Source organism: Heterocephalus glaber, unplaced genomic scaffold (genome assembly GCF_053883595.1).
Source record: "Heterocephalus glaber isolate CG9 unplaced genomic scaffold, H.glaber_assembly_v1.0 deba00001553, whole genome shotgun sequence".
Classification (NCBI taxonomy): Eukaryota; Metazoa; Chordata; class Mammalia; order Rodentia; family Bathyergidae; genus Heterocephalus; species Heterocephalus glaber.
The window spans coordinates 29,878,246-29,896,799 of NW_028258344.1; the positions used below are offsets into that span (position 1 = coordinate 29,878,246).

The following is an 18,554-nucleotide window of genomic DNA, read 5'->3' on the forward strand; positions in this document are numbered from 1 at the left end:
GGCATCTTTCATTGGCTACAGAGTAGATTACTAGAAGAGAACTGAAGGACATATGTATAAAGGAAAAAGAAAGTGATTTGTTTTCTATAATTTTCCTATGTCTTCTAAAACGGGGTGAATCTAGGCTTTAGAGGGGAGTCCTCTTTTGGAAATAAATGCTTGGAAAAATTAAATTGCCCCGCATAAGAGAAAGGAAGAGATTGAGAATTTGGAGATTTAAAAAGGGAGAGAAACTAGAGAAGAGGAACAAACGTAGGCAACGTAGGAAATACTAACTGGTCTTAGTTTAAAAAGACTAGGGAGAAGAGGGCACCTAACTAGGGGCTTGTGCTGGGCTAAGGATACAGCTCAGTGGTAGAGTGCTTCCCCGGCATGTGCAAGGCTCTGGCTAACATAGCCAGGAGAAAAGCTATGGGTAGGTCGTTTGTATGATTTGGGGTGTGTAGTTCTTGGAGTGAATGACAAGACTTTTGAGTCTTCAGAGCTTATGTAAGTGAAAACACACGCAGCAAAATAAAGAACCTACTTACTACATGGATTCCATGAAAGACTTTTATGGGCAATGAGGGAAAGTAGTGATAGTTTAAAAAACTTATGTTGTCGGCCGGGGATTTAGCTCAGTGGTTCTGCCGCCTGCTGCCTGCCTCGTAAGCGCAAAGACCCAAAGACCCGATCCCCAGTACAAAAAAAAAAAAAAAAAAAAAAAAAAATGATGCTGCATTATACATTCTACTTTTAGTACTACAGAGGGACTTAGTACACTTTAATTTCATTTTATCTTTCATTTATCTTCCCAACTACCTTGTGAAGTAACTGATGTACCAAGTTTGCCAACAAAAAAACTGTAGTCAAAAGATTTTGTTAACTAAACCAAGGACACATAGATTTTTCTTTTGAGAAAGGATCTCGGTCTATAATTCAGGCTGCTCTTGAAATCACTATATAGCCCAGGCTGGCCTCGAACTCTCAGCAATCCTCCTGGTTCAGCCTTCCAAGTGCTAGGATTACAGGTGTGCCCCACCATGCCCAGCTTAGATTTTTCTTAGAAAACTGGAAAGCATACCTTCTGAATCCAAGTACAGCATTCTTTCTACTTATGATAGCTGCTTCCACCTCATCAGTGATATCCCTGCTTTTTATTTTCTTTTGATTGTCTCTTTGCTTTTCTCTCCAGTACTGGGGGTTAAACCCAGGGCCTTTGCACTAAGTTAAAATCCCTTGCCCTTTTTATCTTATTTAAAATTTTAAAATTTTGAAATAGAGTCTTATTAAGTTGTCCAGGCAGAACTCTAACTTTTTATCCTCCTGCCTCATCCTCCCAAATGCTGGGATTACAGGTGTTTCACCACATCTGGCTGTTTTGTTTCTGAAGTATACTTTTGAAAATGTATAGCTCTCCTTCCCAACTTCTTCTGAACTTTAGCCTTTTTCCTTCACTCATTCTAGGGAACTTTCAATTAAAATTTCATTTTTAAAAACATTTTAAATCTTTAGAAAAGTCATAAGAACTATAAACTTTTCACTGAGATTCAGCCATTATTAATTTTCTCAAGTTTGCTTTATCTTTCTTTATATTTCATATACTGTGCATATTATGTTTCTATTATTTTTTTTTCAGAAGGATAGGCAGAGTTTATTGTTAAGCAGATATAGAAAAAAGTATACCTTCAAGCAAGAAGGTGGGCAGAGCCAAGTAGACATTTGGTTGTTGAACATTTTGAGTACAGATTACAAGAATGATGACTTCACTCTCAGAAACAAAGACATTCTCTTAGTCTCAGTATAATTATTAAATTCAAGAAATTGAAGTTGACAAAATTTCATGTACAAATTTTATAGATGACCTATGTCATCCTTTATACCAATTATTTCCCAATCTGAGATCAAATGTGGATTATATGTGCATTTAATTGTCATGTTTCTTTAAAACTGTAACAGTTCCTCAGTCTTTGTCTTATCTCACATCAATATTTTTTTTTCTTTTTACTCCCCCCCCCATTAACTTTATTGGTACATTTTAGGTATAAAATACAGTTACATTCATCATTGGGATCTTGTACCATTCCATGAGTCTCTTGGTTCTTATTTTTTTTCCCCTTCCCTTGCCCTCCCTTCACCCCCTCCACCCTTCCCTATTTGCAAAGACTTTGTTTCCATTTTTTTTCCTCTTCTTATATTTTTTCCTTTCCCTTTTTTCTCTTCCCCTACCCCTCCCAACTCCCCTGCTCTTTTAGACCTTTTCTTCCTGTTACACAACATCAGTTATAAATTTTTTAAATTACAATATTTAGATCTAGGAGACATTACCACAGATATTACAGAATTTAAAAGGATATAGAAAGCATATTACAAAAATCTGTTTTGAAATAAATTTGACAACTTCTAAGAAGTACCTTGGAAGACAAATTAATGAAATTAACTCTGGAGGAAATATAAAATTTGTATAGCACCTATTAAAGAAAGTATATTCCTAGCTTGAAAACCTACCTATATGACAACAGCAGGCTCATAAACATTTTAACTGATAAATTATATCAAACAATTAAAGCAGAAAAAAGAAGGAACACTTCTCCCCTCATTTTAGGAACTCAATATTGTGCTAATCCTAAAACTGGATAAAGATAATAGAAGAAAAAAGTATGAACATAGATAGAAATTTGTTTAACAAAACAAACTCTTAGAAATCAGATCTGGCAGTATGTAGAAAGTGGTTTTGTTATAGGGATGACAGTGTTGATTCAGCATTGGAAGATCCACCCCCAAAAGTCATCATTTTAATAGAGGAAAGGAAAAAGCCATATGATCCTGTCACTAGTTGGAGAAAAAGTATTGGACTAAATTCTATAGCTGTTCATGGTAAAAGCTATCAGGAGACTAGAAGTAGAACAGAACCTTCTCAACAGATTAAAGACATGTACTCCATATTTCCAGTGAGAATGCCTTATATGAATGGAGAAGATACAATGCTTTCTCCTTAAGGTGGGGAACAAGGGCAGATATGCTTACCCTTTATCTGTCTATTGAACTTTGAAACCTAGTCCCCACCAAAATAGTCTGGCAATAAAATGACACAACTAGGATAGGATTGGCATGGCAGAAGCAAAATCTTTGCATGTAGATGAAATGATCATCTACAGGAAAAATACTAAGAAATCTCTAGGAGCCCCTAGAACTTGTACTTGAATTTATCAGGATTAGAAAACACAAGGTATATATAAAAATTCAGGTCTGTGTATACTTGCTATAAATGAAGAATTGGATATTGAAATTTAAAAGTTATGTAGGAGTACAAAGGACCTAGAAAAGTTAAAAACAAAATCAAAACAGTGTTGGAAGACATTTAGTGCCTAATTTTAAGACTTCTTCTAAAGCTACAGTAATCAAGGCAGTGTTGGTGTAAGGAAAGACATATAGATCATTTGAATAAAACAGAGAATCTAGAAATAGAACCACACATATAGGGTCCACTGAGTTTTGAAAGATTATTTAACATTAGCATTTTATAGACTATAAACTCAGTTCAAGAGCTGAGGAAGAGATAGTGGTTTGCAGCAAACAGCACTAGAACACCTGGTATCCATATATAAAAAATGAACCTCAACCCTTTTTTTCCATACATGCAAATAACTTGAAGGGATCTATGAACCTAAATAAGAAAGCCTAAAAGTATGAAACTTTAAGAAGAAATTATAAGGGAAAATATTTATGAATTCAGGGTAGGCAAGAACTACCTAGGATACAAAAGACATGATTTATAAAAGAAAAAAATTGATAAATGAGATTCCATCAAAATTTAGAACTTTAAATGACATCGTTAAGAAAATGAAAAGTAGTCCTTAAACAGACCATGTTTACAATGCATATAACCTATGATCAGAATATATAAAGAACTCTTACAGCCCATTAATAGACAACCCAATTAAAAAGTAGACATAAGAAGATGATAAATATCCAGTATAGCACAAGGAATGGTGTGCAACTCTAGAATCAGAAAAATACTAATCAGTACAATAATAAGATTGAATTATACACTCATTAGGGAGATGAAGTTAAAAGTTTTAAAAGCCTTGTCATGACTTTTTCTTTTTGTTGGATTCTCTCCCTTTGCATTTAATTTGTCATGCCCAATGGTTTCATTCTGCTGGGTTTCTTGGGGTTGTGATCCTCATTGTCTTTTCCTAGGGTATTGTCTAAAATTTTTTGTAGTGCCGATTTGGTGTTCATGAAGTTTCTGAGGTGCTCTTTCTCATGAAAGTATCTTATTTCTCCATCAATTTTGAAAGATAGTTTTGCAGGGTACATCAATCTGGGTTGGAGGCTGTTTTCCTTTAGGGCTTGAAATACATCACTCCAAGCTCTTCTTGCCTTGAGGGTTTGCATTCAGAAGTCTGCTGTGATTCTGATGGACTTTCCTTTGTATGTGATTTGTTTGTTTTCTCTCACTGCTTGTAGAATTTTGTTCTTCTGTTGGATTTCTGGAATCCTAACTATTATATGCCTATGTGTAGATTTTTTTGATTAAGGATAGCTGGAGTCCTATATGCCTCATTTATCTGTATGTCAAGTTCTTTTCCCCTCCTTGGGAAGTTTTCTGCCATCACTTCTGTGAAGAGTTTTTTTATGTCATCTGCAGTCTCTCCTCTTTCTTCATTGACTCCAATCGGTCTTATGTTATTCTTCTTTGCATCGTCTAGCAGCTGCTGGATTGATTTCTCATGATCCCTTACAATTTTAAAGCAATTTTTCTTTTCCTCCTCACTAATTGCAATCTTATCTTCTATATGTGAAATTCTATCCTCAAATTGGTTCATTCTGCTGCACAGACTTTCAATGGAGTTTTTAATCTCTTGGAAATCTGTTTGTATCTGTTTTATGGATTCCATTTGTTTCCTATGTTAGGATTCCATCATGTTCCTCAGATCCTCTAGTTTTTTATCTGTGTCCTCTCTAGATTTATTAATCATGTCTTGCACCATGAACAAAATCTTTGCTGTTATGTGAGTAATTATTTCTGATTTCATTTTTCCCAGATCCTCTTTTGTTGCCAGTTCAGAGAGTCCAGGTGGTTGAGTATCAGATTGTTCCATCTCATTTCCCTTTGGGGTTGCTGTAGGTGATCCAGAAGTCTGTTTTTGAGACTTGTTTACGTGTCTTCTCATTTCCATGGGGGGGTGCTTCTGGTGCCCACGCGACTTACCTTCTCTGCCCTAGGAGCTTGGGATGGCGGCAGGGGAGCTTCCTTCTGGGTGCTGGGACCAGCTGAGCTTCTCTGCCCTCACATCAATATTTTTAAAATGCAGTCTCCTCAGTTTGCAGCAGAATTTCTCAATTTTGGCAGCACTGACATTTGGAGCTGGATAATTCTTTTTTTGTGGGAGGATAACCTGTGCTTTTGTCCTGAGGTGTAGAATTACCAGATTTAGCTAAAATAAATACAGGACCTCCTGAAAATTTTTAATTTCAGATAAACAACAATTTTGTGTTTGTGCGGTACCAGAGGTTGAACCCAGGGACTTCCACATGCTAGGCAGATAATCTACCACTGAGCTACATCCTCAACCCCCACAAATGATTTTCAGAATAATATATTCCATGGAACATACTTATATTGAAAATTGATTTGTTGTTTCTTTGAAATTGAAATGTAGCTGGACATCTTATATTTTGTCTGGCAACCCTTCTCGGCTTGCTGTAGTAGACAATAATTAGTTTTCAGCCTTCCTCAATTTGAGTTTGGCTGGTTATTTCTGCATGATTTTTTTTATGATTCAATTTAGGCCATGCTTTCTTGGCAGGAACATTAAGTAACGTACTTCTGCATGGCTCCACATAATAAGGCTTCTGATGTGATTTTGCCTTATAATTGGGAAATAAGATTTTTGGTTTTGGGGCCAGGGATTTAGCTCAGTAGTTCTGCTGCCTGCCTTGAAAGTGGAAGGACCCGAGTTTGATCCTTGGTACCAAAAAAAAAAAGATTTTTGTTTTTTTGGTACCAGGGATTGAACTCAGGTCCTTGTGCTTGCGAGGCAGGCGATGGAACCACTGGGCTAAATCCCCAGCCCAGTTTTGGTTTTTGTTATAGGGCTTAAACCTATGGCCTTGCACATGCTAAGCACACATTCTACACTAAGACACAAACCCTGAAATTAGAGTTTGTTTGTTTATTTGTTTCTTTTGAGACAGCCTCATCATATAACCCAAGCTGCCCTCCAACTGGAAATCCTAATTACTAGGATTACAGGCATTCACTAACATATCTGGTAAAATGGGAACTTTTTAAAAAACTAAGTGGAAGACTCGGTATATTTCAATGGGCTTACCTTGCATATGTGAAGCCCTACGTTTTTTCCCCAGTGCCTCAAGGAAAGGAGATAGATTAGAACATGTTACTGCCCTGCTTTAAATCCTTTATGACACGGTGTCCTGTACTTTGCTCACAAAGTCTACACTGTTACCTTGTCCCTGTCTCCATAACCTTATTTCTAGTATATGCATATTCTCTTCTCTCTTTTTCTCTCTCTGTGTCTTTGTCTCTGTCTCTCCTCTCCTCTCCCACAGTAGATTTCAGCGATGCTATCATTTATTTCTTCCATTGAGACTCAGCCTTCCCTACATATTTTCTTTATCAGGAATCCTTTGAATTCCACTACCTGATACCCCTCCCATTCCTTACCTGACTAAAGTCTGTTTAATCTCAGTTTATCTAATGTCTACTCTCAGTTAAAATGCCACTACCTCAGAGAAACTTCTCTTGATTTCTCCAAATATACTTTTATTTCCTTTATGCCAAGCACATTTTATGGTTTGATTTTCATTTTTGTGATTGTTAATCTATAGTATATTTTGGTGGTACAGTTGATAAAAATGTGTAATTCATTATACTGTAAAATGAATGACCATGTCTGACTTTTTACTTATAACAAAGCCTTGGAAAATTTCTCCATGTGTTCATAAATATATATTGCATATGGTTTATCTGTAATTTCTGCTAGATGCAGTGAACAAAACAATTCTTAGAGGAATAGTATATGCTCTAGTTGAGGAAACATAGTAAACAAGATAAATAATAAACTATGTGTTAGATGGTGATAAATGCTAATAAGGAAAATTAAAATAGAAAGGAACATGGAGTGCAGTTCTGTGGAGGCATTACAATTTTATTTTACTTTTTTGTTTGTTTGTTTGTTTGTTTGTTTGCCATGCTGGAGATTCAACCCAGGGCCTCATGCGTTCTAGGCAAGTACTTTAGCAGTAATCTGCACCCCTAGCCCTGGCATTGCAATTTTAAATATGATGATGATGGTCAGAAAAGATTTCACTCAGGAGGACATTTGATTAAAGACTTAAAGAAAAAGTGAGCCATGAACATATTCAGAAGCCAAGCATTTCATGTAAGGAAAAAGGAAAGGGCATAGGGAAGCCTGCTGTGGAAAGATGGTGAACAGTAAGTCTACCATAGATGGAACAGAGTAAGCAAGGAGACTACTTAAAGTTAGGGAGGAAATGGAAGCCAGGTAGTGCAGGGCCTGGTAAGCAATTGTAAGAACTTTGATTTTCTCCATGTGATTATGACATGATCGAATTTACATTTTAACTGGACCCTTTGACTGCTTTTGAGAATAAATGGAAGGATGTAGACACATATGGGCTCTCTCATGTGGCTAGCAAGGTGTGCGGTCAGTGGGAAACCTCAGCTCAAGCCTCTCCACAAGGCTTCTGAACAGGGTGCTTAAGATGGCTGCAGCCCTAGCTAATACCCAACACCAGGAGAGATGATGAGTCACATCCACCTAGCTAAGCCACTTCTCAATTTTTGAACCTCTATGGATAGCTTCTATTGGTATCTGAGATAGTAAATCACTCTTCCTGTTTTAAGCCACTAAACTTGATGTAATGTGTTGTAGAACATTTGCTAACTAATCAGTATGTAAATGTAGGATAGACACTTGGAATTTAGAGTTTCAGAAGGAAGATGTAGAAGTTTGGTAGCCTTAAGAATATAGATGAAATCACCAATAAATATATGAAAATAATGTTCAAGATCTCTGGCCATTCAGAAATGCAAATAAAAACAACACTGAGAATCCATCATGCCCCAGAAAGAATGGCTACCATCAAGAAATCAACCAGTAACAAATGCTGAAGAGGCTGCAGGGGAAAAGGAACATTTCTACATCATTGATGGGAGTGTAAACTAGTACAACTATTATGGAAATCAGTATGGAGATTCCTTTAAAAACTAAAAATAGAAATCCTATTTGACACAGTTATTCCCCTTCTAGGTATCTTCCTGAAAGAGTTAAAGACATCATATTACAGTGATACATACATACCCATGTTTATAACAGCACAGTTCATAATAGCTAAATCTTGGAAGCAGCCTATATGTCCATCAACAGATGAATGGACAAGGAAAATGTGGTATATTCCCTCGGGCCGAGCTTGAAGATGGCCCTTCTTCTCTTCCCTACTCCCTTTCTCCTTGATAGAGTAGAGTCAGTCTGTTTGACTAAGATTGTAGATCCTGGGTGGCACAGCCCAGGAGACAGTTACATTCTGTATCCTTGTTCCTTTTCTGTGCATGCCCGGATCTTGAGACAAGCACGTTCAGCTTAGGCCATGTGGGCCACATGGCACTAGTTACCCTGTCTTCCTACACTATAAGTAAAGAGCACACTGGTTGCCAGGTGACCAGTAGCTCATCAGGCTATGGTCCCACCTGGTCCCAGCTATCAAGAATAATCTTGATTTCTTTTTTGTCTTTTCTTCATCTCCCACTGCTCTCCCTGGCTTTGGAAACTATGCTGTGCAGGTTGAGGCAGTATACATACAATAGTGTACTACTCTGCAAGAAAGAAAGATAAATTTGAGTCATTTGTAGGAAAATGGATGCACCTTGAGACTATAATGGTAAATGAAATAAATCAGATATGCAAGCTTAAATACAACATGATTTCTCTTATATGAGAAACCTAAAATATAAATAGAGAGCAAAATAAAAAATAATAGGAAACAAGAAGCTAGATCCTTTGCAAATGGAGAAATGGAGGGCAAGGGGAGGGGACTTTAGGGGAAGGGGATAAAAAAAGAATTGAGATGTGTTATGGACATGTACCAACTTCTTCCTAAGAATGTAATCATTTTGTACTGCAAACATATACTAATAAAAAAACTGAATAAAAAAGAATATAGATGAAATCAAAACTCTGAAACTCAGTGAGGTAATAAAAGACATGAATGAAGATAGAAAAAAAAAGTTGAGTCCAAGGACTAAGCCCTGGGGCACTCCAGTGTTTAAAAACTGTAATACGAGAAACAAAAATCAAAGGGGTGAAGAAGGAACAGCCCATAAGTTATAACATGTAGGTATTTTGTGAGTATCTCCTTCAATTTAGCATGCATTTAATTTCTACCAGGTATTAAATCTCATACTTATTTTTTATCTGTAGAGCTCTGAAGCTGGTTAATGCACGTTGAATTAGTAGGCAAATAGATGAGAACAAACATTGAATGGGATTTAGGCCACTTGGGAGAATGAATAAGCATAATGAATAGCTACGCTTTATGTATGCAAGTGATACATTGCTTTTTTAGATATTACAAGTAAAAAACCATCCCCTGTCTCTTTTCCCTGCTTTAGCAGAGATAAAAGTTTTGAAGGTTAGGTATGGATACTATGTGTTCTGGAAAGTTTGAACTTGCAATTAAGTCAGTGGTACCTAAGGAGTTTCATTTAAATATAAAACCAGAATTTAAAAGATAAACAGCAGGGTGTGTGTTTATGTGTGTTTGTGTATGTGAGTGGGTGTGTGGTATTGAACCCAGAGCCTTCACCTAGAGCTACGTCCCAGCTCTTTTTATGTTATTTTGACGCAAGGTCTTGCTAAATTGCCTAGGCTAGGCTCCAATTTGCAATCCTCTGCTTCAGCCTCCCGGATAACAGACATATACCATCATGCCTGGCAAAACCAGCAATCTTGGAAGTGGGGAGGGAGGGGAAGAGAAGGGTATGAAAGAAGAATTAAGATGAATTATGCGCATGTACCAACTCCCCATGATGAATGTAATCATTATGTACTGCAAACACAACCTAATAAAAACTTTTTAAAAATTGAAAACAAAACCAGCAGTCTATAGTAATCAATCAATCCATCAGTCAGTCAAACACTTCTCCCACTTCTCCACTCTACTCTGGCCCCGTAGGCTGGGTTTCTGTGCTCCCAATTTGGTACTCTTTTGCCTGTTACCTTTCCTCTGTCCCTGACCTTTATTTTTCAAGTCTCAGATCAAGTAACACCATCTTCAAGAGAAAGGTCTTCCTTGGTGTCCTCCAATGTAAGTATTCATTATCCTCAAGTCCTTTATCAAAACACCTGGCCTTACTTTCGGCATGGCACCAGCTGTCATCTGACGTCTCTTTTGTCTTTAATAACTTATGTTCCTTCTCTAGGACAGAAGCTCCTACCTGTCTTGCTCATTGATTTACCATAAATCTAGGACAATGCATCACACATTGTGTGTTTGTTGAATGAATGAATCCTTACTTGCACTGATATGATTTCTAAAATGCTTAGTTTACACTTTTTGGATTACGAGTGAAGTTTTTACTTAGGAATGTTTGAATTTCTTCATTTGTTTCATTTTCTGTCTCTTCTACAATTTAAAAAATTATCCTTTGCTCATTTTTCTATTAGGTACTTCTTGCTACCCCCATCAATTTAAGTGAACTTAAGGCACTAACTCTGATAGTTTATGGAAAATATTATTTCCAATGTGTTTGCCTATAGATTTTGTTTCTATTTTCTTGGGTAGAAATTCTAATTTTCAAGCAGTCAAGTGTAGTAATATACTCCACTGTGGATTGTTTGGATGAATAGCAGGATGGGCTAGTGCTGCGCTCTACGTGTGCGTGTGTGTTCGGTGGTACTGGGACTGAACCTGGCTTTCTTAATTTTTTTTTTTTTGAGACAGAGTCTCCCTAAGTTATCCAGTTACGATTCTCCTGCCTCAGCCTCCGTGTGCTGAGATTACAGGCACGCGCCACTACGCCCAGTTGAGGTTGTAGTTAGTAGAAATTCTGCCTTTAGCAAAACAGGTCAATTAGCTAACGAATCTCCCGTTACCCAATCGTAGCTTTCTCATTTTTAAAATGGGGATAAAGGCACTAAATGCGTCACAAAAATATTGTGAGGTTTAAATGAAATTAAGGCTGTAAAAAGATCCCGGGGACGCACACTGAAAACGCTCTAAAGTATGGTAAATAGCGAGTATTTTATTATATCCATGCTGGGATTTTCTCGGTTCCGTGGTGGTATAGATAGATGTCCTCAAATATTTTAATTCTTTTAGCCTTTAGGAATTTATTTTAATGAGGCAAACAACTTAATTTTAATGCCGAAAGTCAGTTTTGGGTTTTCGGTAAGCGAGTTCCCCGGTGCAATTTTAAACGCCAACCTGCAAAGCACCAAGAAGAGCAGCCTGAGAGGGGGACGTGGCCCGGGAAGGAGTGGGCGGAGCGCAACAGGCCCCGCCCCTCCCCTGCAGCCCCCGGTTCCTGTAAACCACCGCTGCCCCGCCAGCTGGAGGACGCAGTCGGCCTGGCCGTCGCCCTCAGGACTCCATCCAGAAGACAGGCGTGTGAGTGCTTGGGACCGGTTTGGCTTCTTGGGGAGGAGGGTGGCCCTGCTGGGAGATCTGGGCCCCAGGCTCCTCTTGCCGGGGCCCTCCTGGGCCGGCTGGACGAGCGCCCTGGGCCGGGGTTGGCGGGGCGCGCTGGGGGCTCGGGAGCCGCCGACTGCGGGGTCGCGGCCTGACCGGGCTGGGCTGGGCGGCGGGCTCGGGGCTCAGGTCTGGGCCGCGAGTGCCGCCAGGGCCTGGAGCTCGCGCACCTGGGCGGGCTGTGCACCGAGTCGGCCTCCGGGGGACGGGCAGGGGGCTGTGGCCCAGAGGAAGGTGGCCGGCCGGAAATCACCGCCTAGGAGAGAGGGACGGGTCCCTACACCACACTCTTGGTGAAAGGAAAGCCCGGTGAACGGGATGTGCTGCATATTGCATAGGTGGAAGCTACAGGTGACGTGGAGAAGGTTACTGATTTCGGAATAAAGCGAGGACACCGCTGGGAGCGGTGCTAGCAGCTGCTGTTAACTTTCAGTTTAGAAATTCTGTCTGGTGCTTTGGCCTCAATGCACAAGAGGCACAGAGAAAGTGCAATTGCGTTTATTTTGCAGTGCCTGAAACTTGACCGAGCAAACTGACCATTAACGTTGCTCTTGAGGCTCTTAATGGCTGTCTACAACTTTTGCTTCTCCTTAGTGTATTTTAGTGGCTGCTTCTATAATGGAAAATGAGTTGGAGGGAAGAGCGAGGTTAAATATAGCCATTACTGATTACAGTGTTCCACTACTGTGCTACCCAAGTTTTATATGTGTAAGCTCATTTAATTATGCTCACAACCGGGGCCTGAGGCCGTAGGCTTAGTCCTAGAGTGCTTGCATAAATTCTGGCTATAGGTTCTGAGTTCGAGACCCAGCAAAGGAAAAAAAAAAGATAATAGTGCTCACAACTATAAACTTAAGTGGTATTGTTACTCTGTCTCACACTCCGTGAAATTCAGACCGAATAACTTACCAAATCATACATGTGAGTGTGATAAGTGGTAGTATTGGGATTGAAGTTATGACCTGTAATATTTTAGAGCAGAAACTTTATGGCTTAATATAAAAGAACATTATTTTGGGGGATAAGACGTATCTAGGTTTCAAATCTATGGTTTCAGGTTTGTTAGCTATCTGACCTTGGCAGTACTTAACCTTTAGGGTCTCTTTCTACATTTGTTAGATAGAGATAATACCAAGTATGTCACAGAGTTACAGAGTTGCTATAAGGGTTAAATAAAATCATATTCGTAAAACATTTAGCAAAGTGCCTGACACATACATCCTGCTGTTGTCATTAATTGGGGTTAGCAAACTCCAGCCCTTACTGCTACCTCCTAGAGCCAAACAAAACCTGGACAGGTCTAGAACATAGGCCAGAGGGAAATAACAAATGATAAGAAAAGAATAGGGAACTGAGATCGAATGACATATGTGACGGCGGTGGATGTCTCAGGCATTAATCTGTGGTCCTCAGGGCCACTTTTTACCTTTGTGAAAAAATTTAAAAAGGCATGGCTGATGAATCGGGAAAATGCATCTCACTCTGGGCTGAAAAATTCCACAGCAGAAATTGTCCAGGATTGGACTATGCTGAGGCTCTCTGACTATGAGGTGGAATTGAATTTCAGATCTTTATGGATTAAAAGGCACTTGGCACAAACCCCACAATGAAATGTTCAGTTCTCTCTCAAGATTTCTCTCCCATCTATCCCGGGAAGAAGAGGCGGCTCTAAGATGGGGAAAACAGAAGGATTCTTTGCCTCTAAGGGTACCTTAATGACAGGACACCTCTCCTAATTCTATAACTCAACACTTTAAAGACAATGGTTGTCATTTCTACATAAATTCAAGGCAATCTAATAATTGTACATCTTTTTTTCCCCCCATTTAGTTTATTGGTACATTTCAGGTATATAATACAGTTACATTCATCATTGGGATCTTGTACCTTTACATGATGAATAGTTACATATCTTAAAATATGTTTTGAGCTGGGGCTGGAGCTCAGTGGTACAGTACATGCATGAGGGAAGCATGTGGCTTCAATGCCCAGCACTGCAAAATAAATAAATAAAACAAGATTTTATTAAGACTTTTTATAATGCCATTTCTACTGCCCTGAAATCTGCTTAGACACCCAGTTTATACTGGGTCCTGATAGCACTTCCTGTGAATTTTTGGTATAGTTTTATACTTTGCCCTCTTTTTTTTTGTTTCAGTCTTTCTAGTACTTATAGTTTCCCTAAACTTTCTCTCATCATTAATTTATTATGTTAGAAAGTATGCTTGTTAGCAAAATTAAGAAAGTTAATGTTGGATGTTGAAAGCAATTTTAGATCATTGTAACCTTCAGAGATTTATAATGAACCATCACTGCCCATCAAAGCATGATATTTTGGGTGGATCTTTCAGTAAGCATCAATGCCACTTCCATTAGTGTACACAGTAAGCTTGGGGAGTCTAAAATAGGGCATTCCTATCATGTATCTTCTATTACTTTTACCTTACAATCTGGCTTCCTTCCTGCCGGTGTTTTTCCTTTATGTTATTATGAGGTCAATATCTAAAAAAATTAGGTAGGATATTGGGTTAAAAAATTGCTAAAGATTGGCCGGGAAGGTTTAAATTACCACTTATCATAGATTTATTTACCAACATTATTTAAGTTTCTGATAGTGGTAATAAAAAGGAGTTATTATGTATATACGCTTTGATAAGATTCAGATAACTTCCTGTAGGCCATCTATACTGGTTTAAATTTATTTGTAGAAAGGTTAGGGGGTAATATTGGGATTCTTTTGGAGAGGGTCTTCATTCTTTTTACATATAACAACTTAACAGAATGCAATAATAACTTTAAAAAGACATTAAAGTTGATCAATGCAATGGTCAAATTCACCAATTTGCATTAGGTAAATACAATTTCCCCATGCAAAATGAAAGGAAATATCGTGCAATCACTTTAGTAAATCATTTGTAATGTCCTCTTACCAAATGGATATATGATATCTAGTTCCTGTGAAATTTACCAAATTTTCATTGTGGTTACTACGTTGTGTCATCAGGCTCACCCAGTATTTGAAGCTTCTAGTTTACTATGCCTTTAGACTTTCAGGTGATAATACATATAAATTAGATATCTTGCAAATGTAAAGAGAAACTTGTTGGTCTACATTTCCGTCTGTTTAGGGATCAAAATTTCTTTCACTCTTAAAAAGAGTAAAAATCGAAACTACAAGTATCTCCTGATAGTGTTGTTAAAAGTTTATAAAATACCTAAAATTGCACCCCATCTTCAATATTGCTTGCTCCCTTTTCCTGCTTTTTCTCTTTAATGCTACCACCTGACATAGTACCTATTGTTTTTAAAATCTCTATTAGTGTCTATCTATAGTGTAACTTCTTAAGGTCAGGGAGGTTTGTCTATTTTATTCATTGTTGGTTCCCTATCACCTTAGAATAGTCCCTGAGACATAGTTGGTAGTTCATATGTATTTGTTGAATGAGTGTTGCATGAAATATTGAGCTGTTCATGATTAGAAACTATAAAAAGAGTTTCCCAGAAAGTTAAAACTAGTTGAAATGTGTGTGTTAAGCAACCATGACACCACTATTCTTGAAATCAGAAAATATGTAAACATTTCAACATTCTTAATACAGTATACAAACTCTTATTATTTATTATTATTTAACTATTTATTTATTTTGGTTCTAGAGATGCTAAGCCTGAACTCTACCAGTGAGCCATATTGCCAGTTTTATAAACTTTTATTTTTAAACTTTGAGAATAAAGTAGTTGTTGCAGCCTTAAACTGATGCAGTTTTCATATTATTGTTCACCATGAACTAGAGAGGAGCACATAGTGACAAAACATGAAATGCCCATCTTGCCCAGTTAAATATTATACATGCCCAGCTAAGAAGAGAAGAGAGGGAACGAAGCTTTGGAAAACATGCATTTAGTTTTAGGGTGTGGTGGATACTAGGTATTATGGCTTCTATCTAGATGTCCCCTCAAAGCTTCATGTTCTCATAGATGGGGGTTTTAGGAGGTGGCTGGATCATGGATATGTGAAACTGGATTATGGATGTGATAATTGGATTAGTCCACTGATTGGTTTAGCATAGTTCTGGTTGTGGATGATGGGGAAAATCCACCCTGGGTATGGGTGGCACCAACCAATAGGCTTGTAACCTGAATGGAATAAAAAGGGAAAGGAAGGGTCGCTGTTTGTTGTCTCCTGCCTGCCATGCCATGAACTATTTCTCTGCCATGCTTCTATATCATGCCACTCTGCCTTGGAACCAGCTAACTATGGACTGAAACCTCTACAAACTGTGAGCTAAAATAAATCTTTCCTCTTTTAACTTGTGGGTATGAATATTTTGTCCCCAAAATGAGACAGTAACTAAGACACTAGGGCAAGTGAAAAGTTTTGATGGCTTTTTCAACATCTAGAAGATTGCAGAAGGTAGAGAGTTCTTAAAGTGCTGTTCATGAAGGGCCTTAGGTCCCGGCAGATTGAGGTGCCTTAATAAATTCTCTAGACAGCCTGCTGCACAGCTGGCCAGTAGCTTTACTGAGATCTTACGATTTTAAAACTTTTCAACTGAGCATCCTGAGGTTTTTAGTTATGGGAAGCAACTCTGATTTTCATTGAGGAGGAAAAGTTTATTCATTTTGTAATGATGTTCTTCATAGCCAACTTTGCCACAATGCTTATTTCTAAAGTGAGACAATACTGAGATGTTGTCACTGCTTCTGACTTTTTTTTTTGTTACTGGAGATTGAACTCAGGACCTTGCGCTTGCAAGGCAGGTGGTAGCACCATTGAGCTAAATCTTGGCCCTGCTTCTGACTTTTAATACCTCACTCCATGAACCTATAATGAACTGTTCCTTTGATAGGCTTGAAAATCTAATCAATGCTATTTCTAAAATGTGTATATATACATTAACCAAAGGATTAGAAAAAGAGTATAACCTGAAATACATATGAAGTCGACTCTGTAGCCTGCAGTGAATCAGGGAATAGAATAATATGTCTTCAGGATTTTTCTAGAGAAATTAAGGAAGGAGCCTTGGTTGATCGATCACTTTGCAGCCTTAAGGACAAGGTGAAATTGTATATTATCCTTATCTTACTTTTAAAGTAAGAATGACCTAGGCTCAACACTTTTGTACTAACTCCTACTTTCCCCAATTCTTTGTGTCCAAAAACCAGCAAGAGTATCACTATTTAGATTTTACTCATAGTAATTCAACAATCTGGAAACTATTTTCGTGGTGTTGCTGGGGATTGAACCCAGGCCCTTGCTCATTCTAAGCACACGCTCTGCTACTAAGCTACATCCCAGCTCCTGGCAACATTTTTAAAAAATGATTTCCAGAATTTGATTTCTTTTGTTGCCATGATAAATACTGAGCTTGTGTGTTATTAATTTGTCTCTCATTGTTGAGACAAAATACCCAACACCCAAAGTTAAAGGGGAAAGGTTTATTTAGCTCACAGTTTGTAGAGGTTTCAGTCCATAATCAGTTGGCTCCAAGGCAGGTGGCACATGGCAGAGGGGCATCACAGACAAGAAGCAGTCTGTGGTGCCCACACTGTAACAGAAGCAACAGGGGAATTTAACAGCATCATTTTTTTTGGCCTTTTATCTTATCCAGACTACTTCGGGTGGGTAACACTCACACCCTTAATCCTAGTGCCCTTGAGCTCAGCATTGCACTATGAATCAGTCACACACTCTGGATTCAGCCACCTCTGAAAAGCCCCACCTACAACTGCATGAGACTATGGGGGACATCTAGACACACCGTAACAGTTTAATGTAGATTTTTTGGATTCCTTGTTATGCTGCATCTCCCTAATAGACTGGACCCTAAGTGTTGTTTTTTGAAGAGATTTATTTTTTCAAGTCATCTGAGAATTTAATCAAAATTTGAAGCAAAGGTATCTATCTAGTGGGAAAGTATCTAGATTTTTTTTTTCATATAGAGCTTTTTTTGTTAGTGGGAGATGGAGGCTGTGTTTGGAAAACTTTCTCCTTTTCCTTGTTTTCATCCTTTGGTTCTTATATATATCCTGAAAAGTAACCCTATTAATTTTAGTACCACTTCCTAAGCAAGTTTTATGTTTTCTGTAGTAAAATTAGTCTCATAGCACATTAACTGGAAAAACATTAACTGGTACATGGCTTTAATCCCAGCACTTGGGAAGTGAGACAGAGAGAGAGAGAGAAGGGAGAAAAGAAAACTGGAAGAGACCTTAGGAGTTCTTACCTAAAGGCTTTGACTCAATGCTTAGATTTAACAATGAAAAAAAGCCAAGGTCTGGAGAGTTGCAGTGCTTGCCCACTGGCCCACCATTGTGGTGGGTCTGACACAGAACCAGGGCACTCCTGATTCTTCCTGTTTGTCCTTTTTTTTTTTAAATATTGAAAGCAAACATGTTTCCAGGAGTTGTGGTGTGTGTAAGCCTGTAATCCCAACTACTTGGGTGGCTGAAGCAGGAGAATTCCAAGTTTGAGGTGCCAGCCTGGGGGCAATTTAGCAAGACCCTGTCTCCAAGTTAAAAAAAAAAACAAGCCGAAAAGATATGGCAATGTAGCTCAGCATAAAGGCCCTGGGTTCAATTCAGAGTACCACAAAAACAAACAAAAGCTACGTGTGTGTGTGTGTGTGTGTGTGTGTGTATGTATGGCTGGGGGATACAGTTCACTTGTAGAGTGTTTGCCCAGAGTATATGAGGCCTAGTTCAATTCTTAGTACAACACACGCACACACACACACACACACACACGCATACACACACACAAAATATATCCTTTTCTCTGTTTTTGTGCTTGACCTGATTTTTCCTTTCCCATGCTTAATATCTTGTGGCAGGGATTA

General features: G+C 38.4%; 1 protein-coding gene across 3 annotated transcripts in view; it reads left to right on the forward strand.

Moving 5' to 3' along the window:
• The first annotated feature begins 11,044 nt into the window (after positions 1-11,044).
• Cpne3 (copine 3) overlaps positions 11,045-18,554 on the forward strand; it is a 54,647-nt gene continuing 47,137 nt past the window's right edge. For 2 of the 3 annotated variants that reach the window (XM_004841966.4, XM_021255967.2), the window contains exon 1: positions 11,045-11,637. The gene's annotated coding sequence lies outside the window, so the exon portion shown is untranslated. Of the gene's footprint in view, positions 11,638-15,446; positions 15,996-18,554 lie in introns of those variants that run through there. The other variant, XM_087190557.1, reaches the window with a different exon arrangement.